Source organism: Mustela erminea, chromosome 3, assembly GCF_009829155.1.
Source record: "Mustela erminea isolate mMusErm1 chromosome 3, mMusErm1.Pri, whole genome shotgun sequence".
Lineage (NCBI taxonomy): Eukaryota > Metazoa > Chordata > Mammalia > Carnivora > Mustelidae > Mustela > Mustela erminea.
The window spans coordinates 64,734,442-64,760,016 of record NC_045616.1 but is presented as its reverse complement, the minus strand read 5'-3'; the positions used below and the strand labels follow the sequence as shown (position 1 = coordinate 64,760,016).

At 41.2% G+C, this 25,575-nt stretch overlaps 1 long non-coding RNA gene across 4 annotated transcripts in view; it reads left to right on the top strand.

The window, feature by feature from the left end:
• Positions 1 to 25,575, top strand: part of LOC116586249 — a 365,761-nt gene that overhangs the window by 24,109 nt on the left and 316,077 nt on the right. For 2 of the 4 annotated variants that reach the window (XR_004283952.1, XR_004283949.1), the window contains 2 exons: positions 1,442 to 1,538; positions 22,316 to 22,459. This is a non-coding gene — a long non-coding RNA (uncharacterized LOC116586249). The remainder of the gene's footprint in view (positions 1 to 1,441; positions 1,539 to 22,315; positions 22,460 to 25,575) is intronic. The other 2 variants (XR_004283950.1, XR_004283951.1) reach the window with 1 other exon arrangement.

The window sequence follows — 25,575 nt, the reverse complement described above, 5'->3', positions numbered from 1 at the left end:
GGCTAAGAGTGTCGTGTGACATATGGTGAGTTGAAGTCAAGTGAGATCTATCTGACTTTGGAGCCCAGCTCTAAACTGGACTATAAACATGTTAAATAGCCACTAGAACTAACTTGAACTTCCTTAGAAAGGAAGTCTTAACTAAAGACAACGGGTCCTTGTCTGACTCTTGCTACCTGTAAAATGTCAGTAGTCGATTTTCTCAAAGAATTATAAGGAATGATTGTTTCCTGAATATCAATGGCCCCCCCAGGGAAGATGTGTAGTGTATGGGAGGGTGGGGTGCTGCATAGGCCAGACCAAATGATACTCTGTGTCCCCTGTTTTCATTAGCATTAATTCTAGTTTTTATTTTTGTGAGACTCTTCTAAGACCTAGGAGATTCCATTCTCCAAAGAGGACTTGCATGGGTTTCAACCAGATGGCCCCGATAATTTACTGGGAAAACTTTTAAGCTAACTTTTCTACTTAGGGTGTTCTCAACCATGCAGGTGGTGTAAATTCAAACCGCACACCCACAGAACGACAAGTACGAATGAGGCTGCGAATTCTCTAGGAAATCTTTTTTTCACAGCTCAGAACCCAGATCAAGACATGCATATTTCCTTGTCATCTCCTTTTGCCGGTACACCATTTCTCCCCCTTAATCTATACTTTGACTTTACAAGTCCCAGATTTTGACAGGAGTCTAGTTCTAACTCCCCATCTGGCACAGAACTGGTCCCCTCTGTCATTGTTAAAACCCAAGGGCACCAAATTTGTCCAACCTCCTCATCACCACCTGCCTTAACATTTACTTTCCACTCTGGATTGTGGCCTCCCTCCTTCATTTTTGGCACCCCCAGGGTTTCCTATACTTTCCTGTTTGTTATCATTTCCTAGCATTTCTAGGTGTTTGGCAGTAGGTGGGGTTTTCAGAATATATAGTCTGCTACACCGGCAGGAAGAGAACCCCACCAATATTTTTTCATAAGTAATATCTGGTTAACAACTAACAGGAGAGGAGGAAAAGAAGAAAGAGTCTGCCACCTGAATGGATCAGTGGCCCTACTCCTTAAATCAGAAGTCAGGATGTGTAATTATAAGTTTCTTTAAAGTTCAAGGAATAGAGCATGAAAAATCAGAACTGGTCCAAGAGGTCCAAGAACAGTGGTGAGACAGGCAGCACTGCCGGCAGGGCTCATCCTGACTCAGGGCTGAGGAGAACGTGTCTCTAGAGATCAGCTGGAGCATGATCCACCAGTGCTTCCACAGCCTGCCCGAGTTACTCCCAGTCATCCCATCTTCCCAGAGCGTAGAGGAGGCCCAGACAAGAATCCCAGCCTCTTATCCAGGAGAAGATCTCTGCCATGGCCTTGAGTACCTCCAAGGACAGGTTCTGAAAGAACACATTATATGTTCAAATGCTAAGTTTTTCTGCCTCTCTCTTTTCTTATAACAGGTCAGGAAAGAACTTGAAGTTGACTTAGCCACAGGACATGAGAATTGAACACTTAAGTCAAATATCCAGCTTATTTGGTTACATTGCTAAACATAAGGTAAGCCATGAGTGTTCTTGGTTGATCCATTCCAATCGGTCAGTGCTAGGTGCATTTCTGAACAAGCAGATGGACTGACTTGGAGAGGACTGGTGGCAGTGGCAGTAGCACTTCGGTAGAGGAGTGGACAGTTAGGAAGGAGGCCTGTTCTTATTCACTGTTTGCTGCCCTTCTGGCTGACACCTGAGCTATGCTTACTTTGTCTTGCACACAGTCATAAGTGAAGCTCACTTATCTCGCTGAACTCTTCCTCTTCCTTCCCACATTGTCATCCTTGTGATTCAATCCGGGCCACGCTCAACATGCTTATGATTGAGCAGCCGCAGCTGGAGGAGAAGAAGTGCCTCCACCGAATTCATCATCGACCTCGGCTGATTGTCACTGGGGGCACTTGCCATGTCAGACAAACTTCCCCAAGGGAGACCGGATTCAAGTTTATCCTAGAGACGGGAAACTTCAGAGCTCAAAAGGGCAGTGCTCTTAGAGTACATTTTTTCCTTATTCCTTTAGAGCTGCCAGTTCTTCAGTCACTGAGAACCTATTTGGTATTTTAAATTCATAGTCCTTTGATTAATTTTAAGACTGGAAGTATTATTTCTCCTCCTTGCTCTCTAACCAAGGTCCAAAAAGGTCTGGTGATGTGCTGGGATCACGCTGCTCACTTGAGGCAGGATCTCCCTTTCCTAGAGCAGTTTTCCCCCTTATCCTCAGTGCTTCCCATAAGATGGTAACAGACAAAGCAGATGAACATCTGGGAAATATCCCCCATGCCCTCCACCTCCTAGACAAAGTAGTGGAAGCAGTAGTTAGGGGGTCTGTCTTGTTTGCTGTGGATTCAGTAGAAATAGTTGCTGAGTAGAGCCTGCACCCTGGGCTTAGTCCTTAAATCTCCAGCCTAACACATGCTGTGTCTGGTGAGGAGCTTAAAGAAACGAACACTTTCTTTGGAGGATCAGATCACTCAGGCAACTTATAAAAAGGGGACCATCGTTTTATAGGCAGGTAACTTCTCTAGGTCTTGCTCCTTTCTCTGCTTCAAAGGATGTCATAGCAACAGGGCCTATACCTCTAGGTTCCCAAAGACCTTCATGTTAACTTTCCTGGACATACAGCCTCAAAACCAATTCTTCTTTGAACCAAGGTCAGAGAAATCTAAACTGCCTAGAAAGTTAAAACGTGAACCACCTTTTCCAGTCTTTGTGTCCCTTGTGATACTGGGGACTCATTCTTGATCCGTCTCTGGGATGAGGGTATTCCCGATTTTAGAGAAAGCTCTGTTGTAAGTATCTGGAAATTTTCTTCCTAGCCTCTGGATCCTCCTAGCTATGTTGGAGGCAGGGCTTGCCACTGATGTCAGACCAGAAGTGTTTCAGTTAGTCGTTCTTTCAGCCCCTGGCATGTGGGGTTGGATGCAACTGCTCTGGCTTTTGAATCTCTAGTGAGTGATACAGAGAAATATGGGGGTACTTACAGGTGAGTTCTGGAAGTCCCAGCAACGTTAGGAGCTGCTAAGTGCTGGAGACCTCCTAGGGAGCTGCTGTGACATCCAGACCCTTCTGGCAATGGCCTTGGTTGTGCTTCCAGAACCTGGCTTCCCTTGGCACCTGTATACCATCTACATCTAAGACTAGTTCTACATGGGCCCCACTCATCGATTTTGCAAGTTATCCAATCTCCTTCCAAAAAATTTCTTTTCTGCTTCAGCTAGCTAGGAATAGTTTCTGTTGTTTGCAACCACAGATCCTGACCAACCCTGTCTCCTTAAAGTTGTCTCAATGGGGGGGAGGGGGAGTGTGAGTATTTGCAGTGAGCTATGCTCATGGCATCTTATTAAAAAGGAGCATAAAGGGACACCTGGGTGGCTCAATGGATTAAACCTCTGCCTTCGGCTCAGGTCATGATCTCAGGGTCCTGGGATCGAGCCCCACATCGGGCTCTCTGCTCAGTGGGAAGCCTGCTTCCTCCTCTCTCTCTCTCTCTGCCTGCCTCTCCACCTACTTGAGATCTCTGTCTGTCAAATAAATAAATAATATCTTTAAAAAAAAAAAAAGGAGCATGAATGTGAAAGCTTCGTGACTGAGGCTTGCAGGACTGAGGCTTCTCCAGCTGCTGGCAGTGGGGACAGGAAAGGAGGTCATTTATAGTCAGCAGGGGGTGGTGGTCTATGTTAAATCACCCGTGTGACTTCTGCTACAGCTCTCACACCCGTAAGTTAAAAGCAGGTACTGACAGGCATCCTGTAGATTTATTTTTCCAGCTCTGCCCTCCCTCTTTCTCTGGCTCTCCTTTCTAGCCAAAGTCAGTTAGCCCCACAGCTGGATGAAATAAAATGGTTATATTGGGAGGCCTTAAAATTAGCATAGTTCAGTATGTTTTAGAGTTGAGGCCCTTCCCTGAGTAGAAAATGTAGGCTTTTCTCACTTTCTCTGCCACAGCTGCTGGGATAAAGTCAGGAGCTGTCTGCTGCAAGGGCTCCCCTGAACCAGACCTAACACTCTCCTTCCCCAACCCCTTCAAATCCAGTCACGACTACACCCACCATCTACCACGGTGAAAGACAAGCCCACTCCATCAATGGCACATTTTCATGTGGCTTTTCATTTTTCGTAATCACCTTATTCCTTTGCTCTTCAAAAGTTGAGGATAAATTATTTAACAAGTCTCCTGGGGTTAACTTTATGAGAAGTTCAAGCCAGTGCCCATCTGCTCTAGGTTAGGATAAGCCAAATGCTGAAAGTTAATCCTTCTTGTTCCACTCTGGAAAACACCCAACCATGCACACACACGTGTGCACACATGAGCACTCACAGACACACACACCCTACAACAGCACCTTCCAAACCATATGGCCCAAGCAGTAAAACATCAAGGCTTGAATCACCCTACCCAGGCCAATAAAAACTCAACTTTGCGCCCTCTCATAGTTGAGCTTGTGCTTGGGAAGTAACCCCCACGTGCCTGGCTCTGTGATTGAAATGCTGTCAGGACTTTCAGACAAGGGAATAGGTTCTATTTAAACGTTCATATGCACCTACACCTTTCTGACACATGCATAGAAGTGTGGAATATCAGAGATGAAAGGCCCATCTATGACATATGTAGAATACACACACATTCCTATTATATAATGTATTAATTCTACTGCCTTTAATTTTACCTTTAGGGACAAAGATCAGCTAATGCAATAGTTGTGAATCTTTTGGCTTTGAAACCTGATTTTGACATATTCTTCCTGGAACACCTTTTTAAGCCAGAGCTCAGTTTATGTGTAGAATAAGGACTAAAAATAGTACTTAGCTAATAATATCATAATAATATAATATCAGTATAATAATATAATAATAAGTAATATTGATATATATTATATAGCATATTATATATAACATATAATAATATTATAATAATATCCAAAGAAATCTTAGCACAGTCTGACAAACAGAAAGCCAGGAAAATGATAGCCATCTTTGTTATTCATTTCAGATGGATTCTATTTTGAAGGGGTTAGCCAAAGAAAATGCATTTATGAATTAGTAATGAATTCCCTCTCCCTGCTTTTTAATTTTCAGACATACTAATTTCACCCCATTAGGACTTCTCATCAGAGAAATCAGTTGCCATAACTTCAATAAAAGGTAAAGCTTGCTCTAATTCAGTTTAACCTAAGCAGCCTTATTGTCAATGGGTGATAAACGTTAGAATTAAAAAATATGTATTTTTGATATAGCTATTTATATAGCACTGGCCTAAGGAAGTTTCTTTATTTTTTATAAGAAGAAACTACTGTCCAGAGGAGGGACTTTGCCTTAGACCACAAAGCAAAATGAAGAAACCAGGTTTCCAACCATGAGGCCAACTTCAGTCTATATCATCCTGCATCCAACTAAAAACCTATGACCTGATTTTAAACTACATGTTGGCACATTTATATGTTCTGAGTCAGGAGTTTGGTGGAAACCTATTGGATTGTGTGCATAGCAAGTCACCCCTTTTCCACCTCCAGCTCTTTTTGGGAACTGCTCCTCCCCACATGCCCACCACCATGGCTCTTGGTGGCTATGTTCATACAATATGACTCAGCCCCTGGCCAAAGTTCCAGGGGTGGATACCACACCCAGCTTGGGCCAATAGAAATACTACTTCTTAGGAATATGGAATGAAGTGGAGAAAGTCAGTCTTTTAATAGACACCATTATTAGTTATGTTTTTCAATGGTGCTGTCTGCAGAAGCAGAGAAAGCCAGGGTAAAGAAAGAAAAGAAAGTGCATCACCATGAGGAAAGATAGAAGAATCAGATTCCTTATGGTTTTTACCTCAGAATCTCCTTTATTTTGAGGTCTGCTGCTCGCTTACCCTTCAGTTTTTGGAAACTTTGTGGCATATGTTATTTATTGGTTTAAGTCAGTTTGAGTCCTTTCTCAACTCTCTGCGCAGCCGCAGGGGTTACATTCCAGGAGTGGGGGCAACCGGGGATCCACACAGTAGTGCCCATCAGACTATCTTCTCTATGGAGAGATTATTTTCTCATCATTAGTAATAGTTCTTCTGTGCCTCAGATCTCTTGAAGGCATAGCATGACTCTGGCCAGGGTGGCCGAAGATACCAGGTCAGACCTCCCAACTGCTATGATAGCTCTCTTGTAATTGTCTAAGAATTTGTCCCAGGCTCTGACAGCCTTCTGATTTCCTCTCCACTTCTTGGCACCATTGCTTTGAAGGCACCCTGGACTTCCATAGAACTTGAATTTTACCATCAGGTGCAGTACTCTTTGCCTTCACTTAGCAGCTCTTGGCTCTAGCACTTGTATGTCTTCGGGCAGCCATATGGGATCCCCCAGAATGGCTGAATGGCTGAAATGGCTGAAAGAGAGATCGCAGTGGACCAAATGGCACCTATTACATGACACCCTCAATTCAGGAGTGTAGGGGAGAGCACATATGCCGGCTGAGAGGACCCAGGAGTCTGCCTGGAGGGTTCTGCTTAGATGTGCAGCCTAAGCTTGTTCTCAGAACTTAGGGAAAATACATAGTAACAATTGCCAAGCTGGTGTTAAGTGTGGCTATGTAAATAAGTTTATGTGTGTATACACCTTTTTTTTTTTTTTAATTTTTTTTTTTTAAAGATTTTATTTATTTATTTGACAGAGAGAAATCACAAGTAGATGGAGAGGCAGGCAGAGAGAGAGAGAGGGAAGCAGGCTCCCTGCCGAGCAGAGAGCCCGATGTGGGACTCGATCCCAGGACCCTGAGATCATGACCTGAGCCGAAGGCAGCGGCTTAACCCACTGAGCCACCCAGGCGCCCCTTGTATACACCTTTTAAGGAAGAAACTTAAGACACAAGTATAATTTTAACAAATCAGCCCTGTGCAGCATGTGGGGGAATATGTGAATTTGTTTCCAAAACATGTTTACTTCTACAAGAAGTACAAAGGTTTGTTAAAAGCTATGAGAAATATTTGGACTTGCTTGCTTAGCAAATGTTTCCTGGTTGCCTACTATGTGCTATGTAGCAATGCACAAAATAAATAAAATTCCTTACTATTTTGGGCCTTCTGTCTGTAGGCAGGAAAGCCCTGGGGAAAGACTAGCAATGGAAACTAGTGATAAAAGTGTCTGTTCTGTGACTTTGATTCTACTGGGTTAATGTGGTTTTGATACATTTTTTGATACATTATTTCTCACATTCTACCAGATGATGAAGCTGTTTCTCCTCCTCCTCCTCTTCCTCCTCCCCCCACTTCTTCTTCTTCCTCTCTCTCCCCCCACTCCCCCTTCTTCTTCTAGGACTGTGTTTCTTATTCATCATTCCTTTTTTTGTGTGTGTGATTTTTTTTATGATTTTATTTGCTTATTTATTTATTTATTTAATAATTTAATAGAGAGTGAGACAATAAGAGGGAACATAAGCAGGGGGAGGGGTAGAAGGAGAGGGAGAAGCAGGCTCTCCACTGAGCAGGGAGCCCAATGCAGGGCTCAATCCCAGGACCCTGAGATCATGACTTGAATCGAAGGTAGACACTTACCAACTGAGCCATATACGTGCCCCACTTATTCATCATTCTGTCTCTATTATCTGACTCATAGCTCGTCCCAGTAAATATTTTTTGATGAAGTAAACAAATTATCCAGCCATAAATCCTGTGAGTTGATATTATTATGCCCATTTAAAATTGTAATGTAAATTGAGGATCAGAGGGTAGAATATTCACCATGTGTAATTTGGCCTAAATCATACAGTAAGAGAAGCTAGAGTTCAAACCCAGTTTTTCTAATTATTTCAAAATACTGCTTTTGCATACATCAGTTGACTAAAAGTGTCTTGGAGCTCAGGTCACTCTTTTCTATAAGCTGGGCCTGTAGGGATGAACTGTACCTAACACTTTCAGTCCTTGGGATACTATTCTACACTAACCAGAGGCTATGATCCCAGATGAAAGTGTTAACTCTGCGCTACTTGCATGTTCCTGGCTTCGCCAACCCAGCCAGGGACTACCAATGAGCTGTAGTTAACAGCCATGACCCAAAGCCCCTATTTTTGTCCGAGTCTACAGCCTCTTATGCATCTCTTTTCTTAAAACAAGCCAGCCACCACTCTGCTTAACTCTACATCCACCACACCTGCACAAACACTTCTTGAATTTCTCAAAGACTAGCTTCTATAGATCTTGAACCCTTCTGCTAGTGGGTCCAAAGCCACCCTGGGTGACTTTTATCATCTGCCAGAGCTTTGTTTTTGTCAACTTCTAACATACGAGCAGTTGTTGGGGGCTCCCCCAACTGTTGCTGCTGTTACTGGTGCCTTTTAGGACAATGAAGACAATGACTCTATTCTCCCAGTTTTCAGCCCTGAGGGGCCCCATACTAAGCTGGTTTCTGTGAGGAGATCAGGAGAATGGCCCCATAGCCACTGTTATTATGGAACCTGACCCAAAAGTAGCACTTACAGTCCTGAGTCTCAAAACATCTCTGCTTCACATCCAGCTGGATATTCACTCCCTGTAAGTCCACACCCAGGCAGAGCAGGCCTGGAGCACAGACACCCTTGCTCATGCTCTGATGGCAGAGTACTAGGAAGACACAGTGTTCTTTGTGGAAACCTGGGAGTCATTGATCTATTAGAATAACCGAGTACTGTGATTTTGCTAAGTGATAAACATATTGGATTCTCACCCCAGCAAGGATTTGTAGACACTAGAATTTAAGCACATATGTGCGAGCACACACAGACTTCTCACAGGAAAGGAAATTCAACTCATTAACTCTGTGTATGTATACGCATGTGCATGCAGGAGAGAGACAGAGAGGGAAAGAGGCAAGGAGGTTGGGAGGGAGAAAGAGACAGAAAGAAATTGAGTTGCTGTGGACTGTCCGTGTATGGCAGGCCCAGCCCTTGGAACAGCCGGGTTGGAAAGCTCTAGGAGATAGCTGAGTCTGAGAGTCATTCAGGTGACTTGGTGAGTATTTTCAGCACTCAAACTCCATGAGGGTTCCTTCTCAGTCAGTCTCTCAGTTTCTCAGTAACACAGTGTGATTATACTTGAGGCTCTATTTGTCCTCATCCAGTTTTAGCCTCCTCATATTCCCACTGAAGCTGGTAGGCTAGGGCAGAGAAGGCTTTGGGGTAAAAGCAAACATTTCAGAGGTAAATGCCAAAAGGGGAGGTTTATTAGGTGGGAATAAGTTTATGATATAGCTCGAGACCTCACAGTGGTCTGTGTCTACAAGGGTGGCACTGTAATTACAAGGAATTTTAAAGGGAACATTCCAGCCAGGAATAATATAATTTCAGTCTTTTCTCCAAGCTTCTCAGTGCCTATGCATATGAACTTATTAAGCCCTACAGACTCCCAGCATGGGTTGTAAGTATCGTTGTACCTTTCAGGCAGTAAAAGGAGCCATGGCCACAGAGAGTGTTGTCTCTGTGTTCCCAGAGTTACCCACCAGCTCAGTGGTCCTCCAGGGGTGGTCCAGGCCTCCCTGGTGGTCTGTGTAGACTTCCAGGGGTCTACGTAGGGATTGGTGTGGAGTAGTCACGTTTAATCAAGAACATTGTCTCTGATTATGTTCCAGAAGAGATTTGTAATTTAATTAGACTCCTTCTTCTGGCAGTTTGCCATGCTTTGGTACTATTCTTATTTCTTCTTGTGACATTTTCCATGTCTACCCCGTGCATCTTTTCTACAATGCTAAGTTATTGAAGGTGTTAGGTGGCCTGAGTGCCCCCTCCTTCTGACAAAGTAGCCCTTTACTCTAAAAGGGCAGCTTCTCTGGTTCTTCCTGGCTTTGGCTTAACACAATACCCTGTGATGCCGAATTTGAGCTCTGTGACTAGGTGGGGCAGTGTTCAGAGGTTACGTCCTCCTTTAATAACAGTTGTTTTTCTCCTCTAAAAGCAGGTGTTAGTTGTCAATATATCATCCAGACAGTGCTACTTTCCTGCCTAGTAAAAGACCAAGAAAGGAAACCATGAAAAATAAAGTTATCTGTAGGTCAAGGTTTGTTATTCAGAATCAAGTTTTCATTTTAGTAGAGGGATGGGAAAAAGAACGTACACATGGCCACCCAAACAGTTTATTAATCAGTGATTTGTTTTCTTTTGTTATTGGCTGCTATTCCAAAGGCTCTGGCAAGTGAACATAATGAAATATTTTTTTAAAGCAGTAGCTCTTTGCAAAATTTTACATTTTGAATAGAAATTTCTAACTCTTGTCTCAATTTCCCAGTAAACCACAACAACCTGGGATCTCTTTTTTAACATTTTTGGGCTGTGTGTTTGACAATAAAATTTCACATCTGGGCTGACAAGCCTGGTGTCAGATTTTAACTTAATGCAATTTTTAATGGAGGAGCTGTTATGTTCAAGGAAGCAAGAAGGCTCAGGCTTCTAATGGAATTGCTCGATAGTCCTTCACCTACAGCTTGCTCATATAATGACAGTGTAGCTCTGCTTTGTGACCAGTAAACTCAGATTCCTGCCTTAGACCATCTTTCTAAAGAAGACATAGTGCTTTTTAACTCACTCTTCATCATTTACTTATCAGGCAAGGCCCAACTATCTGGGTTCTTCCATTTATATCATCTGTGCTGGTAAGTGCTTCCCTAGTAAGCCTAGATGTGAGACTCAACTCAACAGTGATCCAGTTTATTCAAACTAGTCCTCCTTTGGAGGGCTACTACTCCCATTTTAATTCCTTATTGCTTTTCTTTCCTCTGTACACGAGTAGTACCTCATTCAAAACCTACTATAAAAACTCTGTAGCAGGAAATCCCAAAGTATATAGCAGTTCAAATGGGATAAAGGTTTATTATTTCTTGCTTATACAAAGTAGTCCAAAAAATGCTTCTAGTTGGTAGCCTGTTCTGCTTCAATATGTGATGCTAGGATGCAAGCTGATTCTGCCATCTGTCTCACCTGTCCCCTATATACCTATCCAGCTTCAGGAGGAAAGGTTCAGCAACTCACAGCTGGCATGGGTCTGAGGCCAGGCCCAGAACATCACATCTCCCTTCTGCTCACATTCCTTTAATCTGAAGAAGCAAAGGGGTAAGAGGAAATGGACCAGTGAACCAGGAGCTGGTCTCTGCCTTGCCTAACACTTCATTCTAAAGCACCTCTTCCCTACTTCCCTCTGGCATGTGGCTTGTTAGAGTCATGTCCAATCTGTACCAACTATGGTCGCTGGGAGAACGAAAGGATGAATTTCAGCCAGAAGAGGCATAAAGTGGACATATTTGATGGATCTTGGACTTCCTTGTGTGGGGACAGTCTATGAGGCTGAGCGGATGTAGCTATTAAGGTCATCTTTTGCACAACTAAAAAAAGGATTTTTCTCTTAGCTAATTATAATATGTGCTCATTAGATTCAGAAGAATCCTGAAATATTTTAAGTAAGAAGATAAAAAATGTCCATCATCTTTTTTTCTGAGATGCTAAAATTTTTCTTGTTTATATACTCTGATGGATTTCTTATGTGCATGTAATTTAAATTAATTTGTGTTCACAAAACAGACTGCACAGCCTATACTATTTTGCAGTTTGCTTTTTTACTTAACAAGATACATTATAAACATCAATCCATGTAAATAAATGTAGATCCACATCATAATTCTTGGCTATGTATTTGATTTTATAGATGTGTATGAGAATAATGGTATAATACACTTAGCTTAGCTAAACAGTAAGAACTAGGTAGTCAGTGAGACTGGGATTATGTTATTTCATTTATCAGTTTATTCCAGGGCAAGGTACACCATCTTGCTATTGGTAGATGACTAGTAGTGTTTTGCCTAAGCTGACCTCAGCAAGATGGAAGTAGCTCTCAGACCTTGGTGCACAGACAGATCACATAGGGATCTTCTTAAAACACAGAGATGCAAACATTCATGAGGTGTAGATGAGCCTTGAGATCCTACAATTTGAACGAGCTTCTGGGTGGCACTCATATTACTATGCATTGAAGAAGAAGGATTTAAACTGGTGGTTCTCAACCAGGGGTGGTTTTGTCACCTGGAGATTTGGCAATGTCTAGAGACATTTTTGGTGGTTTAGCTATAGTAGCTTTTGAAACAGGGGTGGTGGGCAGGAGTGCTACTGGGATCTAACAGATGGGTGGGACACTGCCCTTCATCCTACAATGTGCAGAGCAGCACCCACAACAAAGAATGACCTGGCCTGAGTTGTTAATAGTGCCCCTGTTGAGAGACTGATCTAGCCTTTCTCAACCACTTTTCTCATCTGAACTGCAGAACACAGAAAAAGTTCTGAGTGACTTTTTTCTCAACTTTCCCAAGGATGGTGTGTAATTTGTACTAAATCATATGCATAGGAATAAGTTGATTGATTATGTATAGTGGATGCTTTAGGGAATTCAAACTTAATTTTTTCCCAGAACCCTGATTTCCTGCTGGTTGTGTTACTGTCTTATTTCAAGAATTATTGGAAGTCACCATTGCATGGTTTGATTTCTCTGTCTCTTCCTCTCTCTCTTTCTTGCTCCCTCCTTTTCTTCTTTCTCCTTCCATGGAAAAAGGGATCTGAAATAATTGCTTGCATTGTAGTTTAGCTCTCCTTGAGGGCTAAATAAATACCTGATTGGAAAAACATAGAAATCTATAGAATGCCTGGATTATTTAGTTGGAGGACATTCAGAGGAGCTTCTCATAAAGCTAGGCCTCAGTGGACCAGACTTAACACAGAGTTGCAGCCAATAAAGCACAGTCCAGCCACCAAAAGGTCCTCAAGTTCTGTACATGAATTTCTTCACAATGGGAGAAATAACAGAATCCAACAATATTTTAGAACAAAGAAAACAAGCAAAACTTTTGCTTTATTCATTTTCTCATATAGACCAGTTCCCTTCTTTTTGATGCAAATGCACCTCAGTCATCCACTAGCCTCAACTTTCCAGCCTTTTTGAATTCCTCCCCAGTTAACTCTTAATTCTGTGCCATAAAAGGCCAAAAGATCCAGCCTTACAGAGAAAAAAAAAATTTCTTTGAAGGACACTGAGATAATAATCTCTATGAACAGAATCAGAATTCTCTTGAAAAGAGAGAAGAGAGGGTATAGATATAGATATGGATGTACATATCCATATCCATATGGTATTAGTCAGGATGCTCCAGAAAAATAGAATTAATAAGATATTTGGAATTGGTTCACATGATTATGGAGCCTGAGATGTCCCCAAATCTGCATTCTGCAAGCTGGAGACCTAGTAGAGCAAATGGTCTAAGTTCCAGCCCTGAATCTAACGGCTTGAGAACTGAGATAGAAATCCAGTCCTAAAGCCATAGACTCAAGGACCCAAAAAAGAGCCAGTTTTTCAGTTTTAGTCCAAAAGCAGGAAAAGATCAGTGTCTTAGCAGTCAGGCAGAAGGAGTTCCCTCTCACTGAATCTTTTTGTTCCTGTCAGGTCTTCAACTGATTAAGCAAGGCCCACCCACATTAGGAAGGGCAATCTCTTTTACTAAGTCTACCGATTCACATGTAAATCTCATCCAGAAATACCCTCACAGATGCAGGCAGAATAATGTTTGACCAAATACCTGGCTGCCCTGTGGCCCAGTCAAGTTGACACATAGAATTAACTATCACAGAAGTGGATGGATAGATATAAATATTTGTATGTTGATAGTAGTGATGATTTTTGTCCTGTCCCATCAGTTTACACCTACAAGAAGATTCTGAGGCTCCTGTGAGGGTCTCTAGGAAGAGTTACTCCTGCTGACTTAAACTTCCCTGAAGTTTCCTCTGCAGTTATGTCATTTTGAGCCAAGCACATGGTATAATACAGATGGAGAGGACAACAGGACCGTCAGGTGTCATGTGTGTCTTCTGGGCCCTGACTTTGAGCAGAGATCTTAACTGCAGATGCTGGAGTCACAAAGACCTGCATTTAAAGGCCGGCTTTGCTTCCCTTTTCCAACCCTTAAAATGGTACATGGAACCCCTGCGGAGGATTTCTCTAAGAATGAAAAGGTCAATTCTTTTTGGAATGCACCAGCACAGTGTTTGAAACAGGGCAGTGTCACAACGCGTAGCAGGTGATGGGAGGAGGGTGAGGTGATTAAGGAGCGGTGACATGCCTGGCCTTGGGAGGGGTCCCAGCCTTCTAGGTTGGACTCCCATCTAAACCCCTTACAGTTGTTGGTTTCAGGCAGTTTGCAAACTACTCTCAGTTTCTGAGCTGGTAAAATGAGAGTGTTGGGGGATTCAATTAGATATGCAGGTGACACACTAACACAGTATTTAATACAAAGTAAGTGCTTCAGACAGTTTCAAATCTGAAACACAGCATGACCCTTTGTTGGTTTTTTAATACCATTTTCATAGCTTAGGACTGTGAATTACTCTAGTCTTCCTGGAATAGGGAAGGACCTGTTTTAAAGGAACTCTTGGCTTAAGACCTGGGGATACTCCCTGGTCCTTGCCAGACCCCGAATTAACAGATTCTTATTAGGTAGCAGTGCAGAGATTCAGAATTCCAAGAAACAGGTATCAGGTAGAAGAGAGTTTCAAATTCTCTTAGATCACATTCCCACTTAAGACACCATGAGCTAAAATTGCCCAGTGTTCCCCTGATAAGATACTTTGTTTGAATAATTTCAAAGGTCACCGCAGATCTGGATAATCCTCCCTCCCAAGTGGGTTCTCAGAGAAACAGGTCCTTCAAGGCTGTGCTCTGTGGACACAGTCTAAACACAGTTTTCCTCTCTGCAAGGTGACCAGCCTCCATTATCAATAACGAAGATGGCTGGCTGAGATGACACCCAGTTGCAGCGCCTCCCTTCCCATTTGGCACTGAGAGGCAGGCTGATGTTTTTTATGAACAGAAAGATTACCATGGCCAGCATGCCAGAATTCTTGTGTGGATGCACAAGATGTAAAGAGTGAAGAATGCATGCTGATTTCGTTCCTTCACCTTCTCTCACTGTACTTAAATGATCTCGCAGCCACAGAACAGTCCAAGCACACAGTACCATGTGCTCCTGTTGGCAGGATTCCAAGACTGCATGTCCACAGGGGAAGGAGATATTCTAACTTTGTAGACGTTCTGAAACAGGACCAGACATATGAATGCTTCCCAGTGGTTCTGATGTACAGTCAGGACAACTTCAGACTAAAGGCTCTTGGATGCTCAAGATGGTCACATTCCTTCCCACCAGGGCTGTATCCTTATTTAACCAAGTGCCTTGTCAGTGTCTGTCAGATGTCTCTTCCAAGAAACAACAAACTCCATGGGGCCAGATGGCCTTATTCCCCTGGTCTCCAGGTGTCTGGTGTTTACCCTGGAGCAAAGCTTGAGTCCCCACAGTTACATAAGTCAGGGGCACTTATAGACATGACATTAGCTAGAGAATATTTGCTAAGCAAATTACCAGTGTAAATAAGATTAGAGGAAAACAAGGAATGGGTTGAAAAGTTAAAATACCCAAGGATTAACTGTATGCAAGCATCTTAAAATCATCCATTAATCCTTAAGTAATTTAAAATTAATGAATCTAAAAATTTATCATACCTATCTCCAAGGCCATTCTTTCTTGACCTCTATATATTTATGTATGACGCTTATGAAGGAAGCTGCTGCTTTTTACCTGTTCTATGAGCCACAGGTTTCATTTCTATCCAACCCCCTCAGCATCCCAGCCTGGGGGTTTGAATGAATGCCATGACTGCTGCTGCCAATGTCTTTGACCTTCTCACTCCTAGTTGTTCATCTAGTACATTCCGTGGTCCCACCTATTGACATGACTTCCCAAACAGAGTCTTCTGTTCATCCATGAATCGGCTTAGGGACATTGCCTCTCACTGCCTCTGTTGTTCATGGTCAGCTTCCAAGGACCCCTGCCACCCACTGCTCTGACCTTAGCCATCCCGCACTGGCCTGCACCATTTGCAGCTGCAGCTGCCTCCCAGAGCCACATTCCTGCCTTTGACCTGGACCCCTTTCCTCCAGACCTCCGCCTGGCCAACATTCACCTAATTCACCCTGGCTGCCACCAGTGCTATCAGTCACCACGGGCCCATGACAGCTTCTCAGCCTCCTGTAAGTTAGAAAGGAAAACACTCCTTCCCTCTATGTCACCTTCAGATTGGGGAGGATGGAGGGTGGTGGTGGGTGTGTCACACAGTAGGGTTCCTTGGGCCTCAGATTATTGCTAGTTTTATTGCCACACCTGTCAGTTTACATACCTCGATCCAATTTAAAACAAAACAAAACAAAACCAGACAGATGCCACCAGGACAGTAGGATGGGGGGATCCCATGTTCCACAAACTTTGCTGTGTATTCCAGGAACATCTGTTCCACTCTGAATCACAGGCAGACCCTGGGCCCTATTTATCTTTTTATTCCATATAGTGACTTCTCCCTTGAGAAACCTGCTCTGTGTACCCCTGTCTCCACATCCCCCACTACCTCACTACTCCAAATATGTCTACACACGTTTGGACCCCATAGAAGATATCATTCAGACAGCCATTCACCCCCCTCCTCCTGCCATGTTATTTCCATAGCTACAGATAGATTGGGGGGTAGAAGGGGTGGGATGTGGACAAAAAAGTGTAAGGTGGTATCACGCCCATCCCACAATCAAATATATATTTAGTAATCCCACATTTTACCTAGCCAAGACCCTTGTTCTGTAAGAATTCTTTTTTGCATTTTCTTCAATTAGTCTACATCGATGAGGTCATGTACTTCCAAGGTTTGTCTACTTAATAAATTTCTAACCTAGGAGGAGCACTAATAGAAAAAACAGAAGTGTGTTGGGATAATATTTTGAAAACTTAAGGTGCATATTGTCCATGGAGGTAATGTTAATTTTTTTAAACTAAAACCTATGAGGAATGACAAGCACTTGCACATGAGATTACTGTTTAGTACAAATAATTCCAAAGCCCAGAGAGTGAATAATAGAATATGTCAATACAATAATATAATAGGTCTCTGTGTTTTTCTAAAGGTTCTTAATTTCAAGTTTACTCAAATTTCCCAACTCTTTATTTAGAGAACATTCCAAGAGATCTGGAAAAATAATTAGTGAGAGACTAGAACATTTTTGGTTCAAGTCCTTGAGCGCCTTTTCTGCCCCTTCTCACCTCCCCCAAAGAAAGCTGGGAAAAGTTACTGGACCTTGCCTTTGTGTCTTTGGTTTTTCCCAGCTATGGGTTGCCTTCCAGACTGTACCTTCTCTCATGATTTCAACTATCACCTCTATAAAAACGATGCTTTGATTCCTATCTTCACCCCCGATCTCTGTTCATCCCTGGGTATGTATCTCTCCAGAGCCACACCTAGCGGTCCTTTCCTCTTTCATCAGAAATACAAGGTCAAACTAGATTCATTCATTCTTTGTTCCCAAACTAGGTCTGTTTCCAGGTTTGTGCACTTCAGTCATTCTATTTTGTAATTTTTGTTACTGTATGAAAACTTTTCAAAGGACCAGGAGGCTTTACATGTTTTTCAGAGGACTGGAGGTTTTTTTTTTTAAATGTTGGGGTTTTTTTCCCCTAGCACTGCAGTGGAAGTGTTTCCACTTCTCTTATTGCCTTCTGAGGGAAGGAACAAAGCTGTGCTATAAACAGATAAACATGGCGGCTGCAAGAGGAAGTATGAAGGAAGGAAGCGGCCATGTCTGTTGGCTAATGGTGAGTGGGCAAGGATTCCAGTGCCAGATGGCATTCCAGAATGCTGTCACCAGTATAAAGCCATTGGTCCACATTGGGTGTGACCCTTCTCCTGGATGTGAAGCAGAGTCTCTACCAGGTGTGGGCACTTGCAAATGGGCCCTGAGAATGCAGATGATGTCATCATGCACAGCTGCTGCAGTGTTTGTCTTGGGGTTTTGCTTTTGGACCAGCTTTGGCCTGGTATTCTATCTGGCTGGCCCTGAACATTCTGTTGAAGTTCGAGCACATTCTGTGCTTTCTGGTCTTCCTCTGGCCATGCTTTGCTTTTCCTACCCATTTACACCCAAGTGGAAAGCCACAGCTCCTGCTGCTCACAGCCCTTTTCCATGGTCTCTTTCCACACCATTGTCAAGAGGAAGAATGTGGACTGATAGCTGACACTGACCGTCTCTGTTTTCTTGTTGAATGGAGCATATTCAGAGGCAGCTGAACTTCCACCCTTACTTTTCTTTTTATATTTATATTATTCTTCCATCTTCCAAATTTCTTAGTGGCTGAAAGCCCTGTAGCTGGGCTGTTTGGTTTCAAATCCTATCTCCACTATTTTACAAGCTGTGTAAAATTGGACAAATTAACCTCTCTGTGCCTCAATTTTCTTGTTTAGTAAAAGGGAATAATAAGAGTACTTATCTCATAGGATTATTATGGGAATTAAATGAATTGATTTCTGTAAAGAACTTAGAATAGTGCATGACCTAAAATAAATGCTACCTCTTAGAATTTTTATCACTAAAAAGGTATTATTAAAAACATATCACAGCAGCGATCCATACCACAGTTAACATTCTGTCATTTCTAAGACAGGTGTTTATTAACAGTAGTTAATATTTTTAAAACACTTTATAATTTTAAGGGAGTGACTTCACTATTTCACTAAATCCTGTGAAATAGACAAAAGCAAAAGTTTTTGTTAGACCTAATAGAGGAAGCTCAGAGAATCTTAATAACTTGTCTAAGATCACAGAGTTTGTAAGTACAGAATCAAAACTTAAATTTAAGGCCTTTTGATTCTAAATTTCATACTTTTCTGCTCTATCAGACTGTCTCAGTTTTTATTGATCAGTTCAGTCAGTGTTTGTTGATATTGAGTTGGTATTGGAACAGGTGAAATAAAATTGAATGAAATATAGAAATGGCCACCAATGGAAAGATTCAAGCAGACAAACTGATTTATGATCATTTATTCAAGAGTTATATTCCTCATATGTATAACATTTAATTATTATAAAGTTGAATAATAGATTGAATCAACTTCCTATTTCAAGAAAGTTTCTTAAGAAGGCGATCTCCTAAATCAGTCAGGGTTTGGTCAGAAAATCAGAAAATCATTCTAAATATTTTAGCAAGAAGGGACTTAATGCAAGGAACCACATACCTATAAAACTATTATAAGGGGTAAGGGGGTGAAAGTTACAGAGACCCTCTGCTACTTTTAGGAAATCATGGAGTGTTTCTGGCAGTTCTACAATAGGCAAACAATAGGAATTCACCTGGAAGCCACTGCAAACCTTACTCCTGTCTTTCCACATGTTTACCTACAGCTTGCAGAGGGAGAGTAATGACTAATTCTCTTCTGCCATTGAAACCTCATAGCAGTGTCTTTCACTGACTATATCTGGAACCAGAACTGTGCTGGCAAAGGAGTCTGGGAAATGTAGTTTCTAGCCTTCTAACTCTGTGATACAGAGAATAAGCTTAGAGGGCAAGGACATTGCTAAGTCTCAATAAATACGATATCGTTCTCCTCCCATTCAGCTATAAAGTGTCTAATGATGGAGATGATTCTCTTCCTCAGGTCTAGGAGACTAAATATTGTTTAATGGAGATAGGTGTCACCATTGTTTAGTCCCATCAAAGTAAAAGAGCTGAATGTTCTTCCTTTGTCACTATCTTAATGACATACAGATACTGTTTAGGGGACCTACAGATACTATATGAGATACTGCTTTTAGACAGTGTAGCCCACATGAAAGTGGATGCCCATCTGAGTCTCAGAAGATCTTGGCATTTGGGATGTTTTTGCTTGTAGTAGATGATACATATGTGGGTGATTTGCAAGTAGCAGTCAGAGGGAAGCTCTCATACTGTACTGCTCACATGGTCATAGTCTCTGGAATGGCCATCAGGAAACAAGCCCTTGATCCTCATGCAATTCATACTGATCTCTTTTCAGATTGACTCTTTCCTCCTTAGGTGCTTTGGACCATTCCCCTCATCTTAGGTGCCTGTGTCCCATACCACTCTCTGCCTTCCTCCCATCCCAGTCTAATGGAAGCATGTAGGGATAGCGGCCATTAGCCAGGGTCCCTCTCTTTTTTCCAATTTCAAGCTAACACAATGCCCAATTTCCTTTAACTTCTCGAGAGCTTTTCCTCTTTGGACCAAACCTGAGTCTAACAAATAAAAAATGTTGGCTTTCAAAACTGTTATTTCTGATATGGACTGCAAGAGCTTACTTTGGAAGTCAGAAACTGCACATCAAATATTGTTCTTTAAAATTATTTCCAGAAACAGACACACATATATAGTCACTTGATTTATGACAGAGTCACAATTCAATGAGGAATGACCTGAACTTTACCAAAAGTTGTATTGGAACAATTAGTTATCTATATGAAAAAATTAACCTTGACCCCCTGCCTCACACTAAAGTACTAAGTCAGGATGAACGATTGTCTTAAGTGTGAACGATTTTCTTTTAGATTAATAAATATTCTAAAAGAAAACATAGGAGAGCCTCTTCATGACCTTGGTACAGGCAACAGTTTTTAAAAATCAGGACACAAAAAGGACTAATTACAAAAGAAAAAGCTAAAAAATTGAACTTACTTAAAGTTAAGAACTTATGTCCTTTAAAAGGCACCAGTAGGAGGGTGAAAATGAAAGCCACAGGCTAGAAGAAGATTTGCACAATATATATGTCTGACAAAAGGTTGGCATCCATAATATATAAGGAATTCCTGTGAATCAACAATGAAAAGAAAATAACTGAATTTAAAAATACATATAGCAACTTGAGCAGGCACTACATAAAAGAGAATATAAAAAGGGCCAGTAACTACATGGAAAGTGTTCAACACTTTTAGTCATCAGGATAATACAAATTGAAATCACATTGAAATATCATTGTACAACTTCTGGAATACTAAAATTTTTAAAAGATGAACAAAACCACCTGTTGGTAAACATGTGAGTACTCCCCACCATGCAGAGCTTATACATTCCTGCTGGGAATATAAAATGGTACAATCGCTTTGGAAAGTACTTGACAATCTAAGTATACATTGTTTTCCTAGATATATGACCAAAAGAAATGTGTTTACGTCCCTCAAAAATTTTCACAAGAATGTGCACAGAAGCTTTGCTCATAACAATCAGAAACTGGAAATAACAAATATCATCAACAACAGAATGAATAAATAAATTATATATGTACATATATGTATGTGTATATATAAATAAAATCACAAGACATCAAATGATTATGTAGAACATTTTAATGATTTAATGTAAGTGAACCGAAATTGATTTTGTGTATATAAATGTGAACCACATAGAAAAATCTTAGAGACATTATGCTGAGTGAAAGAAACCAACAAAAAGACAATATTTATGTGAAGTTCAGGAACAGGCAAACAAGTCATGGTAATAGAAATTAGTACAGAAGTTACCTCTTGAGAGAGAGTGGTCATGGTCTGGAAAGGGACCCAAAGAGGCTTCTGGAGTTTGTGAGAATGTTTATGGCTTGATGTGGTGGTGGTTAGTTGTATATATACATTTGTAAGAATTCATTCATGTACTTGAGATGAGTGCATTTATTGTTGACATGTTATACCTCAACTTAATAAGAAAAGAAAAAGACCGTATTTGGGAAATTTAAAAGATAAACATCAGATAATTCTCTCCTTTCTTTCCTTATAATGATTTTAATTCTTCTCCAAGAAATGTGTATACTTCTGATTGCCTTGGGGAAGGGCCACCAACAAGGGAATCTGGAAAAGAAGAGGACACATATTTGCTTCTTTGGTGGGGGAGGTATGGGGTTACGTGTGGAGAGACACATATGCACCAGGACAATTAGCGGAAGGAGAAGAAAGAAAACACTAGTCAGGCTGCCTTGGTGCTCAGTATAATGTTTTGCATGGATAATAGCATGTAAATATTTGCTAATTTTGTGACTGAGCCTTAAAAAGGAGACTGGGCCCCATTAAAGCTAAAGGAAGCCAATATGGTTGCATGAAATTGCACATGTTTATTTCACAAGATTCCTGGGATTGGACTTCTGCCCACCCTGCAGAACTGGCTGCTGGGCTTAGAGCTACCCCTCTCTAAGGTTCGCTCAGCCTCACATTGATCAGCTCAGCTTTGCTACAGAGACTGTGGGTTCACCTGATTGTTGCCTCTCCAGCCTGGGAAAGTCCCTTGTATTTTAAAACTTCCTGGCATACCTCCCACGTTCCCCCCTGCTTTGCTTGGTGGCCCCTGAGTAATCTGGACATGCTACATTTGAACAGTCCCATCATCAGCAGACAAGCTTATCTCAGTCTAGCCACAGACTTAAAAGTACCTGCACTTTATGTTTCAGAAAATCCATCCTGTGTCTACAGAAATGAACATCCCCTCCCATGAACCCTAATAAATATCTGGAAGATCTCAAGGAATGAACCTTGGCTGACCCGTTTGTGCACATCTTTGAATTCCCTCCCTTCTGCACTTTTTGTGGAACTGGGTGAGTAGTCTGAAAACCCTCGAACACTTTTGTGAACCATAAATTCAGAGAACTGTTAGTTTGGGGATTTGAGGAACAGATTTCAGGAAGTAGCAAGGAATAATCATGTTTTGGGTCATTTCATCATTGTCCATCCCCCAGAGGTTACATATGTTCTCTGCCTCTATCCCTATAGAATTGCATTTCCTGTTGGAAGGAAAGGAACCAAGTCAGTATTCAATTTGAAAATGATATTAATCAAAATTGTATTTAAAGTGACAGCTCTTGATAATGTGGGGATAGTTCCATTTCTCACAGAAGATCTATTCTGTCTGCTTGAATGTGAATATAAAGCGAAGTATGTCCTCTCTGCATAAAGAATCATCTCATAAATATATATCCCTTTCCCATATGGCATATCTTTTCAGCCCTTGTTATGTGTGTATTCAGATGAATAGCAAGCAGTAGCTTTGAGCTGCATGATCAAGTTCATGTTATTTTAAGAATCTAAGGGTTTGACTTCAGCTCAGAGTCATACTTAAAACTGTTAGATTCTGTATCTTGCAATTGTGAAATGGGAATTCTTTGCTTGAGGAGTTTATTTCATTGTTTCTAGGGGATGGAATAAATGGAGATGGTGCTAATTAGGAAAAAAAATCATTCATTTTTCTTTTGGGTTCTAGCCTAGAAGTAGAATCGCCTGGTGTTTGAACTTGTTTATTTTGGTAAAAAATGTGACTACAGGGAGAAAAGGATTAGAACATTTTTTGAATGACTTCCAAAAGCATCTTAGACATCAAAAGGGATATAAGAAACATTTTAATGATTTAATGTAAATGAACCAGAATGGATATATTGCATTTCCTTTAGAAGTACACAGGTTTTAAAATTAAAGGGGTAATGCTTAGAGATAGGATTTCTGACTTTATTGAATCAAAAATGTTTCTAAGACTGATTCTATGCTGGATAGGATTAAAACAGAATAGCTTGCTTTTCCTGAAAAAGTAGTAATTTGATCTGTTTTGAACTCATCGAATTCCATATTAGCTAATAATGTTTAAATACAAATAATCTGTACTCATTGAAAATGCTGAGGCTACCATCATAACAATAGGTTTTGTTTTCTTTACCCTAAATAGCAACATTATAGCAATTCTAAAAAATAAGGAATGTGAAACATGGGTGTCAGCAAAAATTCAAGGACATTTTTGGTGTTATATTTAAGAAATTATTTCCTGACCCAATGTCATGAGGGCTTACTCCTGTTTTCCTTTAAGAGTTTTGGTTTTAACGCTTACATTTAGGTCTATGATGCATTTTGAATTAAATCGTATGGTGTGAAAAAAAGATTCAAGGACATGTTAAAAGTAGAGTTAGCAAGCTTGTGGCCCTATCACTGAATCTTCTGTACTCGTGTTTTATTTGGCCCAGAGAGCCTTCAAAATATTTTTGAGTTATTTGCCAGAATTTCACAATCAATTGATGTAATCAAAAGTTTAAGATTTCTACAGGGTAACTGGGCAGCTCAGTCATTTGAGCGCTGACTCTTGATTTCAGCTCAGGTTATGATTTCAGGGTTGTGGGATCAAGCCACAGGTGGAGCTCCCTGCTGAGCAGGGAAGTCGGCTTGAGGATTCTCTCTCTCCTTCTGCCCTCCTGCTCACAGGCTCTCTCTCTTTCTTAAGTAAATAAATCAATCTAAAAACAACAACAACAACTTAAGATTTCTGGTTTCTCTTGTTGAGTAGAAAATCTGGCTACAGTCTTCCCAGTTGTGGCATGACAGCCACTGGCGGGAGGGGAAGCCAGGCTGCCTCTTTGGCAAGTGAGTTCTGCAGTTTGCCACAGCCCTCCCTCAGCCACCTCAGCCAGTCCCATGTTTTGTCAATCTGGGCTCTGAATGCATGATCCTGCTGAAGGGCAGAAGTGGAATGCAGCAGCCCTTACAAATGATACACTTTCAAAGAAAGATGTGGAGTGTTTCTGCTGCAGGTGCTTCAAATGAAAAATCAACATTGGTTTATTCAAAGTTTGAATAATTTTCAAAAGCAAGTTTTCTGCTTTATCATTACTCCATTCCTGATCTTTCTGTTTGTTGTTCATAGATGCTTCATCCAAAGGGCAGGAGAACCACAGGGAGCCACAACACTGGCCAGTACCTTAACTCTTGATCCAATGGATTAAAAAGATAGCCCTTGAAACTAAAATTGAATTATGGAATTAACTATGACAGTTATTCTCCAGGTTCTACCTCAGCCACTGAGAATTGGGAGCTATGTATTTCACTGGTCTACCTAATTATTACCTGGAATCTTTGGTAGAGACAAGGTTCAACTGCTTCTTTTGGCCCAAGTTTTTGGTTGGGTCAAACATTATCCTCAGGAGGAGCAGATAATGAGATCAAGTGTGACATGGACCATTTACATATTATCATCACAGAAAATACCATTAAGCTAAGCCAACTAACTGCTTATCATAAGGAAAGAAGAGGTTAGAAAGTGAACCTGTATAATGATGCAAACCCATCATCATCTTGAATAAATAATTTGAAAACACAGTTGCAAGCAGAAAGGTATTGTCTTTGGTCTGGTTAGCTTATTTATACTTTCTAACATTGATTTGTGTAAAATGGTGAAGGCTATGAAATATGTCCAGTTACAACTCATAAGACAGCCACTAATTACATGCTAGAATCAGTCCACATAAGGGAAGAATGCCACAACCATGGGGTTTTGACCTATGGTACTTGGGTCAAATTGATATGTGGTTTTAGTAGAAATTAGAGCTAAAAACAAAATGCCCAGAGTTTGCCAAGATTCACCTTTCTGGCATGACGCAAGTCAGTGTGTGGTTACAAACTTCTTTCTCTCTGACTAAAACTGATAGAGGCAAGACTCACTGTCAAGACCACCATGTGAGAATACAGCCATCTGCTCTACTTGAGCTTCTTCTTGATCTTTCTTATGTTCAAAACTTACCACTATTGTTTCTCACAAAATTCTTTGGAATGGCCTCTTCTCTTCATTTTGCAAAACTCAGTGCTTGAGGGGAAGTCCTTGGTGTCCTTTCTCAATGAAAATCCTAGGGACAGGGCCAAAACTTTTGTGTGGAAATTAGTCCTTAACAAGATCAGTAGT